The sequence below is a fragment of the Drosophila teissieri genome, chromosome 2R, assembly GCF_016746235.2.
Source record: "Drosophila teissieri strain GT53w chromosome 2R, Prin_Dtei_1.1, whole genome shotgun sequence".
Taxonomy (NCBI): Eukaryota; Metazoa; Arthropoda; class Insecta; order Diptera; family Drosophilidae; genus Drosophila; species Drosophila teissieri.
In genome coordinates, this window is record NC_053030.1 from 10,036,407 (window position 1) to 10,050,032 (window position 13,626).

Genomic DNA, 13,626 nt, shown 5'->3' on the forward strand with positions numbered 1-13,626 from the left:
TTGGAGCATGCCAAGCAGGTCGTTGTTTTAATAATCATTACAAATTGCTTTTGGCGTCGCGGACCAACGAACGACCTTGCTACATTAAAAACGGAAAATAAAATGAAACCAAAAAGCAAAAAAAAAAAAGAAACAGAAACGTTGGTTGGGAGAAAATGGCTAGGCAAATACATAGGGTTTTTTATTTTTGGCAACAAATTGAGAAATTTGCAGGCACTCCATATTTGCTAATTGAAATCAAGGTTGGTAAGCAGAGATACGGTTTTAAATTCTGATATTAAACACTGTTTTATGCACAAATTTGTGGCTGCTCATCGCGCTAAAATAACAATAATACTAACAATAATAGTAATGAATTGTTTGGACGCCTTTGTTTTAGCCATGTTGTACAAACAATTTCCGCATCGTGTTGTTTGTTTTGGCTTCTTGGTGCGATTTAAATCGCCAGCGTTAATTCGTGCTGACACACAAAGAAAAAGAGCTGGCTAAAAATAATGGCAAATTCTTGGTCTCGCACCTCAAGTGACTTGCTGGATTGTGTGGGCTGATGGCGCTCAACGTGGCGTATGATTGATAAGCGAGTGGTTCTAGCCCACGGCTGGATTAAGCATACGCCATGGGGTCCGCCCTTTGCCCGATCGCAGGCAATCGATCAAGGAAAATCCTTCACAGAACGGAACTATGATTCAGCCGAGAAACAGCTGTGACGTAACTCGAATTATAGCTAATTCATTGACTTGATACGAAAACCAGGTGTCAACGACTCGAAGAAACCAAAAGTTAAGGTCGCTGCTGCAACCTTCAGACTGTAATTTCACAAGATTGTGACTCTTTTTGGCATGCAGGAGACGCAGTGCAGTTTAAGAGCTTTTAAACGCCCGGCGAACACCGATCGAATTCAATACCCAAAAATAAGAAAAACCGACACAGATCCAAAAACCGAAACACGAAGCCAACATCAAAATCAAAATCAAAACAGTGGGAAAAGGTTTCGCTCTGGGTGTGTTAATTGAACCGGCGGCAATTTCCGCATACGCAGCCTTGAAGCCTGGGAAACTGCTCGGCAAACCCATTTGGCCACCTCATGTAAGTAAATTTGTGGCCATAATTTGGCACTCAATCTGTTTGAGGCGTTAACAATTATGTTAAGAACTTGTTGGCGATGGATGACGAGGTCCAAATCTGAAAGTCTCTTAAAATAGCTGCCCTGAGTGTGGCCAATTTTATGCTAATTGCCTAGCGGTAATTGGTTTTGGGAATGGTTTTTGGGAACTTCTATAACTGACTCTTGTGTTACTTAAAATTCCATTATTGTACAAATAAATAATGGGGTTCCAATCTTAACTATAAATATTTAGAAACAGTGTTGTTCAAAATCGTTAAACATACATAATTATAGAATACACAATACCTAATGAAAAGTAATGGACTTTAAAATTAAATATATAATAAATATTGTACTAATAAATAATGGTGTACCAATCTTAACTATAAATATATAGAAACAGTGTTGTTAAGCACTGACATAAGACATACCTAATTATAAAATACACTATACCTAATGAAAAGTAATGGACTTTAAAATTAAATATATAATTAAATTGGCAAATCGATAGAAATTTATAAGACTAATACAAAAATGAAAAAATATCAAAACATTTTCAATAGTGTGGGCGTAGCAGGTTTGGGCGGTTTGTGGGCGTTAGAGTGGGCGTGGCAAAAAGGTTTTTTGGTAAATCGATAGAAATTTATAAGACTAATACAAAAATGAAAAAATTTCAAAAAATTTTTTAATAGTGTGGGCGTGGCAGTTTTGGGCGGTTTGTGGGCGTTAGAGTGGGCGTGGCAACATGAATCGACAAACTTGCGCTGCGTCTATGTCTCAGAAGTTAGTATGCTTAATCTCAACTTTCTACCTTTTGTAGTTCCTGAGATCTCGACGTTCATACGGACGGACAGACGGACAGACGGACAGACGGACGGACAGACGGACAGACGGACAGACGGACAGACGGACGGACAGACGGACATGGCCAGATCGACTCAGCTATTGATCCTGATCATGAATATATATACTTTATATGGTCGGAAACGCTTCCTTCTGTTAATTTTAACATTAGTATATTTAACGAGTAAATAATAAATTAGTTATTGTTATTGGTGAAAAAGATCCAAATAAATTCTGAAAAACTGTCGTTGTTTCGAGAAACAGGTAAAGTTCAAAGAGGTTGGTTAAATGCTGTTTTGGTATTTCATTTTTGATTTTTAGGCGGCCTTGCCCGCGGCAACCTGAGTTTCTTCCACGCCGGTGACTCAGATGAAGACTTTTCACACGTCAAGAAACGAAATGCTGAAATACGATGGCTATCGCAGGGCCACAAATCGGGGGAGAGATGCGTATTCTGCTAGCTGCCTTGTTCGATGCTATCGGAAACATGCGCCATTCATTTCACACGCTGCAACGTGCCGAGGTGCAGGTACAAACTGCATCTGTACAGTGTACAGTGTACACCATGACTGTATCGCCAGGAGGATCGGCAACACGCTGACTTGCAACACGGCCAACAAGGTGTAATTAACTGCCAGCACCAGCTGAAGCCGAGAGGCGCCATTAGAAAGAAGCCAGCGATTGGCAAGTGGCAAGTGGCACAATTCCCTAATCGCACGCGGCAACTTGCACTTTTCTTGGCCAGGCATTAGAACTAGAATCCGTTTGCGAAGCAGAACCATCAGAAGAGCACTCCAGTTCTTAGAGCACGAGCACGACAACTGCGAAGAGTAATTGCGCACATAATTCATGGCTCAAGGCCATGTCGCAGCAAATGAATTTCGTTTTCAGCACCTCGCTCGCAGGATGGGTGCCTCCATTCTCGCCGAGATGGGGCTTCTTTGTCCCGAAGATGGATGGACTGGGTTGGCGGCTGCTGTTCTGTGATAGCCGCGTTATGGCAGCTTATTTATCAAGTTGCTAGGCGAAATTAGCACAAGCACAAGCAACTGAAACTGAAACTGAAAGCTGAGGGACCGAAAGACCGAAAGACAACCAGTTTGGTGGCGATTGCCGTCTGCAATAGGCGATGTAAGTTTAATTATAATAAATGTCAGCTTTAAATATGCAATTAAGGCAAGTGTAGAATGCTGCCAGCAAGGCAGAGAGCCAGAGACACTTGTAAATTAAATTAATTTAAATCTCTCAGGCAATAAAATAAATCGTTGTTTTATCTGCGTTAAGTTGCTGAAAATGTGTTAAGCGAGGATCATTCAAGTATAAGGCAGTTGGGTGTAAATAAATCAAAATGTAGTGAAGATAATACAATGTTTGCATAACAAAGGAAATATTTGTTTTCATTATTACTAATAGTATTAGTAATTATGGCCATGATGTAACAACTAAATCAGAATTATCTATAAAAGTGATAGGAATGATCAATATTCTTTTAAAGCTTAAATTTTAAGATCATGCAATAATTATTTTTTAACTTTGTTGACCTAATAATTAGTTAGTTATTTAGAGCTAGAGAGGCATATGATAAAGTGTCAAAAAGACGTTCCGTAAATGCATTACTTAGATCCATTTCTTACTTAGCTAAATAAATCATCCGCCTATAAATAAGTCCAACTTAATGGAATGACCAAATGCCAGTGGCAGAGTCCCGGCGATAACGCGCCACAATCACTCACCCAACTATTTATAGAGCGGCCTTTCCAATGAGAAATGGAAAGGCTGGGAATTCCCCGATCATAATTCTCAGGGTCCAAAGGGATCGGGATAAGGCTAACGCAAGAGGTTTTGGCCCTGTGGTCGTGTGGCTGCATATTTATCGCCTGCTACTTGTAATTGGCACAAATTGTATGACGTTTTTATGCTATTTGCCTGCTGGGGCATGAATAATTGATTTACACGGTGTTTGTGTATTTGGCCTGGCCTTCTCGTAAATCTATTCGCCAGTAGCCACTGCCACTGCCTTAGCCATCGCCATCGCCATCCTTATCGTTTTCGCTTTCTGGCCTCCAAGTGGGCCCATTAATCAGAGGCCCCCACATACGGGGCATATATCATGGGGCGGCGCCCACGCTTGGGGATCCCATGGGGATGCACTCTAATGATTTTACGGCAATGTTCGCCATAAATCATCGCAGTCGAACTGGAAGATCTCACTCCCGCGACTTCGATGGCAATCGCGAATCGCGACACGCGTTGAAACTGCAATTAGCACAATCTCGCGGCTTAATCTTAGAACATTAATTAGTTTATTAAAAGCGGCTCGAAGTTGAGTCGCTCTCGACGTCTATTGCATATGGACGACAACTTAATTGCGGTAATTATGCATTAGCTGACATCGGAATCATACGGTTATAGCTGCCCAAGAGATGACCTTGTCGAGATCTTATCGAGGGGCGACTTCAGCGGGTGACGTTAATGCAGACTTGGGTGTTACAAATGTATCTAGCTGTAAGTCGCTTCGATAAATAAAATTCCACGCCGTTTACACTCGATTGCTCGCTATGCTAAAATATATCTAGATATTATTATAGAGGTGAGTAACATTTTACATAGTAGTCAAAGTAAAATTCAAAATTGGATGCTTAATTACAAGCCATTCGAATTGTGTATCGCCAAAGAAGTGAATGCGGTCCATAGCGTTTTTACTACTCATAATATTCCTTTTGGGAAGCAATCCGCTCAGGATGCGTATCGGTGGCTGTCAGGACTGGCTGCTCTTTAGGATCGTTCTCTTTCTGCAGGAGGGCATATATGTACAGATAAATATTTTATAAACAAGAACTATTGTTAAGGTGTCCAGAGACAAGAATGCGTATAATATCCCCATGAATATATAACAAGTCACATTTACTTTCCCGACTATCTTTCAAAGTAGCGTCACGCGATCAACGAGCGTATTCTTGGCCCAATCTGCATACTGGTAGCTAAGTCTGATCTAAAAGGCATACTAAGCCCGACTAACTACACATACATGAGGTGTAAGTCGGACTAAGCTGCCATATGAGTATGCAAATGCCGCTGCTGTCCTTGAATAATCATCGCTGAGACATCTGATACAATACAAACCGTCTTGTGATCGGAGACAAACTGTTGTATTTTATGATATCCAGCAGCCGAAAATCATTTGGCTGGGTTCTTTTGTAACCTGTTTTCAGAATTAATTCACATTTCGGCTTGCGTCAAGAGCAGAATCGGCTGTATCTAACATCGGGTGGTGATATCAATCTTTATAGTTCACACAAAGTTAGTGGCCCGCCCGCAGAAAGAAACCGAAAGGCTAAGCCAACTCTTGTTTTCTATGGATCCCAGTTCCAGCCTCGACATCATCATCTTGGGATCGGTTCGGTTAAAATTAATTCTTTTAATGTCTTTCAGCTGCCCGAGTAGTTGGCAACTGAAAATAAAAGTGATTCGTTTCCAGCGCTAATCGGCATGTGTAGTTTCATGTTTGTTTTTACTACTCGATGGCACTACCATATCATTGGCTTAAACTCGTTTTGCGCCTCTGACGAATGCGCAACTGTTGCCGCCTTAATTGTTATTAATCTGTTACTCTTTAATGGCATAATTAAATAAAAATAAAACGCCAATATGTAAAGCAGGCCCACGCCTCCTAGATTTACGGCCCGTTTGAGTTGAGGCGCAGACATGCTCATGACCACTGTCCATCAAAAACGCAATCTACATACAATGATCGATCTGCAGATCGAAAACATGAGGTGGGCGTGGGCGCTGGGAACCTAGTTTGCTGAAACCAAATATATATTTTGGAAATCGAAGCTATAGGAGGTAGAATAGTCGAATACCCTTTATAAAACCAGTGTACCTCTTCAAGCAAAAGGTATTTGAATTTCTATACAGGCAAGCAAAAAACACTTTGATATAACAATTAATATCGTGAATATATAGGAGATTGTTAGACATCATAGTACACTATTTTTGGCGATACTCTTTCGAACGTTAACTAATGCTTTGTTACCAATTTATTGTAATTTATGATTTCCCAAATGCTAACCAATAAATTAACTATAACGCCGCGAAAACATATTGGATGCAAAGCAATTAGTTCGATTTCCTATTTGGCTAATTTGCAGAAAATTAAAACGGGTGTGCTATGGCATTCTGGCATTTGATTCCGTTTATTTGTTTGCGGGACTTGCGCCAAATCGAGCAGCAACCACAAATGGTAAAATGGCAAAATGGCAGCAAACACAAAACGGAAGATTAATGAAACTCGAGTACACAGAAATCGACGAATCTGCAGATATATGGCAAATCCAATGTTAATGGCGCTCTAACCCGCCCAAGCCGATGTCAAAAATGGCTCGATTCTCCTGCAGTTGGTGGTTTTTGTTTTTGCCGAACTTTTACTTCCGCCAGCGAGGAATATTCATCTTTTGTGTTCCTCTGAATGGTTTAATTGATTTTCTGCACAACGCACTCGAGGCGACATTAATTGCTCGTCGTAGGCCCGAACAAGTAGCTTTTGATGTCTGTGGAAATATGTAGCGTATTTGTGGCCGTAAATTGCTGGCGAGTGAAACAAGAGATTAAAATAACGCATAATTGAACAAAAGAGCCAACAAAGAACGTGCGACTCCAAATGGATTTGGCGCCCAGGGCGAAGTTAGAACGCCATGTTAATTGAATTAACCGAATGGATTATGCTGCATTTAGCAAAATTAATTTCCATAAATGCTCAATCGATCATTATTATCGCTAAGCGATTCTCGGCGAGTGAATTTCACTTTTTGGTTTCACTTTTATTATTATTATCTGCGCAAACGTGTTTTTGGTCCTATGACATAATACATCGTCTAGTGAGTGAGTGAGTTACCCTAACCCAACCCCCATATATCCGGTTCAGTTCTAGCTTTTGAAAACCGTTCAGCGAAAAACAAAACTGGCACTTATAATTATTAAGTTTTATGCCAGCTGCCGGAGTGCTTAGTGTTTTATTTATTCTACCTCACCCCCTGGTAAAACTAGTTTTTCGTGAATTATGAAATGTCCGTAAAACAGGCGACGAAATTTCCACAGCTTAGTAGGTGCTAGATGCACGGGTATCTGGGTATCTGGCTTTCTGGGAGCGGCTTTATCAATCTCAAAAGCTGTCGCCGTTGTTTAATATCCTATTTTATTAGCTGGCTGCGAGTTCAAAAGTTAGAGCTCTGACACAAGCCACTCTGGTTGCAGAGTTCAACAAACGATGAGCCGCCAGAAATCATGTTACCAAACTTATTCGTTCAAGTCTTAGCCATCTGCTTGATCTGGTCGAGTGTTTGCTGTTCTCTATTTGAGTATTTGTAAATATATGTTTATGCCACTAAATGCCCAAATATATTCACTTATTTTTTGGCAACTTGTAAACTGGTTCGATTCAATTTCAGAATTTGCATAAGGTATTTAACATTTACCGTTATGCATTCATAATGAAATAAATCGAGAGAAATTGAACAAATCCACAGGCACAAACTCTTGACTGAAAACGAAAACGAGTTAAACCAGAACAAGCCAATTAATATCGATATATAAATACATATGTAGATCTCTAGCCGAAAAAAGTTGCCTCAAGCCTGCTCGCCACTTGGCAACCGCAAGTGCAATAAAACCCGATCGAATATTTTTGTATGCGAGTGTATTCACATTTATAAACCCCTATGAGATGTGGCTTTCTGTTCTTTTTTACAGGAATTTCCACTGAATGGCAATGCCAAGTAATGACCTTGCGGTGGCATTGCTACTGCACAGAGAAAAATATCATAGTTGTTGCTGGTGAATACAAATACAAACATTTAAAGTGCAACGGGTTTTGTACTGGAATTTTTTCCATAAAACATTTCTATATATAAAGTTGGTCCACATTGTTGGAAAGTACAAATGTTATGAACTTAGTTGATTCTATTCTCTAATTTGAGATACAGATCACTTGGTGGAACTTGAGAACTTGTATTCGCGATGCACTAAAGGATCCTTTATTAATTCTTTCTGGTACTGGTGGTTCAACTACACAGTACAAAAAAGTGTCAAGAACATTTCTGTCAGTGTGATGATGCTACTTCCGTGACGTCACTCTGAATGGTAACAATATATCATAATCAGAAGAGAGTGGGTTTTTCGGCCACGTATTACCTGTTCTTCAGCATGCGGGCCTCTCATCTCGCGGGTGATGATGATTCACTCCGGTAGTTTATCGCACCCAATCATATTTGTTCCGTGCAATAATGATGGGGCTTCTCCAAGGACTTCCCACTCGCTGGAACGCCCAAACGCTTCTTGGACTTGCGCCGGTCGTTTAAGTTGTTTATGGGCCTGGTCAGAAGCGCAGTCTGGAAAGGCTGGACCACGGCTCGTTTGCATTGTTGATGGCATGGATGCCCGCGAGTTGGCGTTTTCTTGGCCGCCTTGTTAACATGATGGGCAGCAGGCAGCAGGCAGCAGTCGCAAGCAGAAAGTGAAACTGAAATCGAAAACTATTCGCGAATGCGAAAATAGAGCAATAAGTTGGTAAGGCATTGGGTCCATGTCTAGTCCATGTCCTGGCCATTCGGCTGCGCCTCCTCCTCTGGCCGAGATGCGTCGGCCACGATAGCCGGACAAAGTTATTAAGGACTGACTGGCGAGCGTGAGTCTGCCAACTCGGGGACAACGTGGCGCATTATTTTATTTCGGATTTAATGATGGCCAGAACAGAACAGGACAGAACAGAGGAGAACCTCTGTCGCCGTCTGATTGGAACGACGACGTGCAACAAATTTGAGCCTGTCTAGTGGTCTATTGTCGTGTTTCTCGCTGGATTTCTTGGGGGTGTTGCTGTTGTCTTTGTCGCCGATGTTGCTGCTGTCAGTTGCGTGTTGTTGCTGCTGCTGCGGCTGTGGCTGCTTGATGACGTCGTAGACGGAGGCGTTGCCGCCCAATCACCAAAAGTGATCGCGATTGTGCCGCAAGTCAAAGGCCCAAAAAGAAAACGACCAGCGATACATATGCTCGAGCAACTAACAAGGTTGCAAACTAAGTTGAAGGTCAGCACGTACTATGTGTGTGTTTGTGTGTGGAGCTCCGTCCATATGGGTCTGTCCACTATATGGCGCATATATACTCACATACTCACATCTGGGCGAGTGTGACTGATCGGCGGGGCTTAGCGTATCGATATCGGTCGAAGTTGCAGTCGCAGTCGCAGTCACAGTCTCTTTACATGTAATAAGTAACAAATGCCGAACGACATTCGACAGTTTTATGCCAAGACATTTGGGTGGGCGGGGGTGCTAGCTGGTACCGCCTTATCTTGGTAATTGAAGCAGTTGCTTTGTCCATAAATTCCTGCCCAACTACGTGGGCTGTCCACTGGATGCGGTCGCTTTGGACTTGGCTTACGCAGAACTATGCGGCGAGTAATTAAAAGGCGGTCGAAGGAATTCTAATGTGTGTATGACACTGGGTTTCCGAAATAGGAAGAGGCATTTCATTCAAAGTCTTTCCTTTTCACTACACAAGTTTTGATTTTATCAATATACTATACCTTACTATTGTGTAAGGAACAGGAATTTTCTTATTAATTAATGAATTTCTGATTTCTATAACATAAATTTTATTTTATAAAGAATTACAGCTGACATTCATTCATTAAAAAGGCAATTATTAATGTACATTTATATGTATGACCTTTTTATCAGGAGGCATTTATTTATTTCTTTAAATTAATTATAAAGCCGTTGATAATAGCTTAATAAGTCTAGATGTATAGACTGTATTTTAGCTCCTTGTATACATAGCTTCTGTGCCACATGGACCCAATGAAGAGTGGGTAACCCAACTTTGGCCCAACCCGCTGGCCGGAAGAGGCCAACAAATCAAGCCAGGAACATTGACAACGACAGCCACTAATGACCAAGTCAAAGTCAGAGTTAGAACCATACTCAAGCTCAAAGTCAAAGTCAGAGCCTGTCTAACATCAAACAAATGCAGTTGTTCCTTCTGCCGGTCCAGCCGCATGGAAATGGAAATGGAAATGGCAATGGAAATGGAAACGGACAATGACGGGGGAAAATGCAGATGGCTACTGCTGATGTGAAATTTACTTGCACTTAAGTGAAAACATTGATTGCCCTGGCATTGGCTTAATTAACCAACTGAAACTGAAGCCGCCCAGCCGTCCGGCCGCCATGGACAATGAAATGGAAAACTATCAGTGCTATCAGCGCCTTCTGCTCCTAATCCTCCTGCGGTGGCTCCCCCATGGAACACTTTCAGCGATGAAACTCGTTACCCGGGCGAATCCGAACATCCGCCTATCGTCACGCATGGATCGCAAATTTATTTGTCAATCAGGCAAAAGTATGAAGCCAGCCCGAGCATAAAATACACATAATTGCATTTGGCCTCCGCCTCCGCCTGCGCCTGCGCCCATCTCCTCTGCTCAGCTCCCAGGGATCACTGCCTCCGATAAGCCTGGTTCTTAACTCCCAGTCAAGCCCCGACTCCATCTCCATATCCAACTCCAACTCCAACTCCAACTCAACTTCAACCTTGCCTGTGAGTTTGAAATGCTCTCGTAATAAATTGAATTCACCTTTTGTGTCCGTTTGTGTTTGCTTTAAAATAACAACGGCAGAAACACGGCCCTTTTCTTGATCCCTACACAAAAAGAAAAGAAAATTATTTTTGATAATGTGCATCACTAATAATGCTCAATCAGGAAAATATACGAAAAAGTATCAGATAGTTGATATCTAAACTGATAAATGAGGGAATTTCTCAGAATATGAGGCGTACTTCTTTAAAGGGTTTTACTTTTAATCTTCAAATATACCTTTCTATTAAGTATGCTAACAATATTACAATTTATTTGTCATAACACTATGTTCCACCTTTTTTTTCCTGTATATCCCTAGCTCCAATCCAGACCAATCCCGATCCCATTTCCATTTCCATTTCCATGACCATCTACATCTACTGGCACTTCTAAGACCCACACACGCATGTACCACTGGCCAGCAATTGGCATAAATATCACTTTGCTCCCTTGAGCGTGTGGCATCTGGAGGCAGGAGTCAGGAGGTAGAAGGTAGGAGTTCGTAGGAGCTGGCTGGGTGGGGAGACGTCCACGGCCAGGTTCAGAACCCTTGGCCCAGCCCAAAGTAGCTGCGGATGGAGTGGAATGGAGCCGAGGAAACGGCAGCAGCGGCAGCTTGATAAATTTTATACAAGTTATTCTAACATTTTTACTATTCGCCGGCCGACACCCGAGCAGGGCCCTTGGCCACTCCGTGATTGAGTTAACTTCATTTGCTTGACTTGGCCAAGACAAGACGCGTGCTGCCTGCTTGCCACTCCAACTGCTCCCCTCGCCCGCCCCTCTGGAATTTATTTTACGGCTCCTTGGCCAAACATGTCAGTTATGCCCGCGAAAGTACATATCATCAGAGGCACTGGACATGCGTGTAGGTTTCCAGCTTAGATGCAGCCTCCAAGGCGACGCGGATCAGAACTGCTGACTTCGGATATATTCCGCGGAAAGAAATCTAAAGATCTAAAATTATTTATTTACTTAACTTGTATTTCTTGTGTGACTAATCGTACTTTTATCTGCTGCAAAATAACAGAAAAGGATGTTTGTAATAAGGTTGACCTGTATTATATTACATGAAAAATCAATTTTAAATTCCTATATCTATTTTATATATTGGCATCACTAGCTAGAATGCAGTTGGGGAAAATCAGAAGGGAGTTATGGGGGCAAAGGGAATTGAAGGTGGACTAGAATGAAATGGAAGTGGAAGTGGTGGAGTAGGGGCAGAATTCCGGGCCAAAGACACAACAAAAGCGGCGCGCTAACAAATTTATGGCAAATTTTTATAGTAAAATCTCGGAAGTGTCGAAATTGTACGAGAACGAGAAGCAAACTCGCAGCCGAGTTGTGTTCCCGCCCAATTGGACCCCACCATTTTCCATTCCCCTCTCCACCACCACCACCACCACCATCCGTTCGTGGCTTTTACTTCTGTGGGGTCAAAGCCTGGACCTGCCCATGTCCATGCCCATGCCCATGCCAAGGCAATCGTGCCGCCCTGCGCTTCGTGGCATCGACATGGGGCATGTGGTCGGTAGTGGGGCCTCCTTGTACTTGATAATGTGGTAATTTAGGGCCCTACTGCACGCCTCCCATTTCAGTGAGTCGGCAAAAAGCGAGTGGTGTGGCGGGGGCAATAGAATATTGCTGTTTAGCTGCGTTTGCTTTAGATGTTTTTCGGTGAAATAAAATGTGCATTTATATCCGATTCTTTGAGAGTTAGATTAGATGCGAAAAAGAGCTAGAAGGAAGGGTTCCGACTTATAAAGGTATAATCTTAGATAAATCGATTGATCAAGCGCCAGTTTATTTAATAGGAAACACTTTATGCAGTTATGCAATGTATTTGTTAATTGATTAGGTTAATTATGATTTTAATATTTGAGATCAACAAATCGCAACTCATATAACTGCTGTTTCGTTAGGGTTTTCATATTCATTTAGAACACTTCTCGCACATTTTCAGATCGTTTAGCATTATGTGCACAACGGGCTCATAATTTAGCACCTTGGTTCACACATCTGGCCAACTGCATGGGGTCCAAGCTTCTGGTTCTGACTCGGAATTCGATTCCGGGGACGGAGCTCGTGCCGATGCTGTCAAAGCTTGTCGAATGACTCGGCGGGTCCTCCTCCACAGATTCGCTTTATTGTTTGCATATTCGCACATATCGGGCGAACAATTGACGTCTGTGACAGCGGTGACCCAGTTCCCCAAGTGAACACTCTGGGCGGCTTAAGTACTTTGGCCAAGTTTCTCCGCCAAGGATTTGGAGCAGTCTCCTCCGCCACGAGGGAGTGGCGCTGGTGATATTGAACTTTGCTTGGTCAAGTCGCTGTCGCAGTTGCAGTTGCAGATGGAGATGGCGATGGAGATGCAGATGCTAATTGCATTGCAGCCGCTGACGGTTATCGTCATGTCTCTCTGGCATGTGGACCGCGAAGTGGGCGGAATGTAGGCGTGGGCATGGGCGTGGGTGGAAGCGGTCGGTCGGCTGTCACAATTTTGATTTTGAGCGGGACTGACAGGTGGAACGGCGACTAGGCAGCGGCATTAATTACGCTGCATTTGCTGACCGAGCATTCTAATTCGCATTCACATTTGCCAGCACAATGCGGATATCTGTTTCTTTCTGTTGCCATCAAAAAAGACGAAAACACACACAAAAATTTTAAAAAGAATAAATTCGTATTAAACTTTCTCATTAACACGTTAATAATTATTACTTAACGGTGTTCAGTTACCGGCAAAAAAATCTACTTTAAATGAAGTCACACAGAAATGCTAAATTTGTGAGTTTTATTTATCGGTTTATTTATCGGATTTTTATGATTTTATGTATACTTGTAGGTACTTAATCCCATTAATACCTCTTAGAAATATAAAATTGTAATATAACCCTACTATAAAATTAACTAGGGAGTCGATGACAAATATAATAATACTAGACTTATTAGTTCCCCTCCGATTTGTGGTATTCTTGGGCCATAAAATTGGCTGAGTGCAACTGTAGAAGCCCCAGGTGAAGCGGCAGTTGCATTCCCTTAT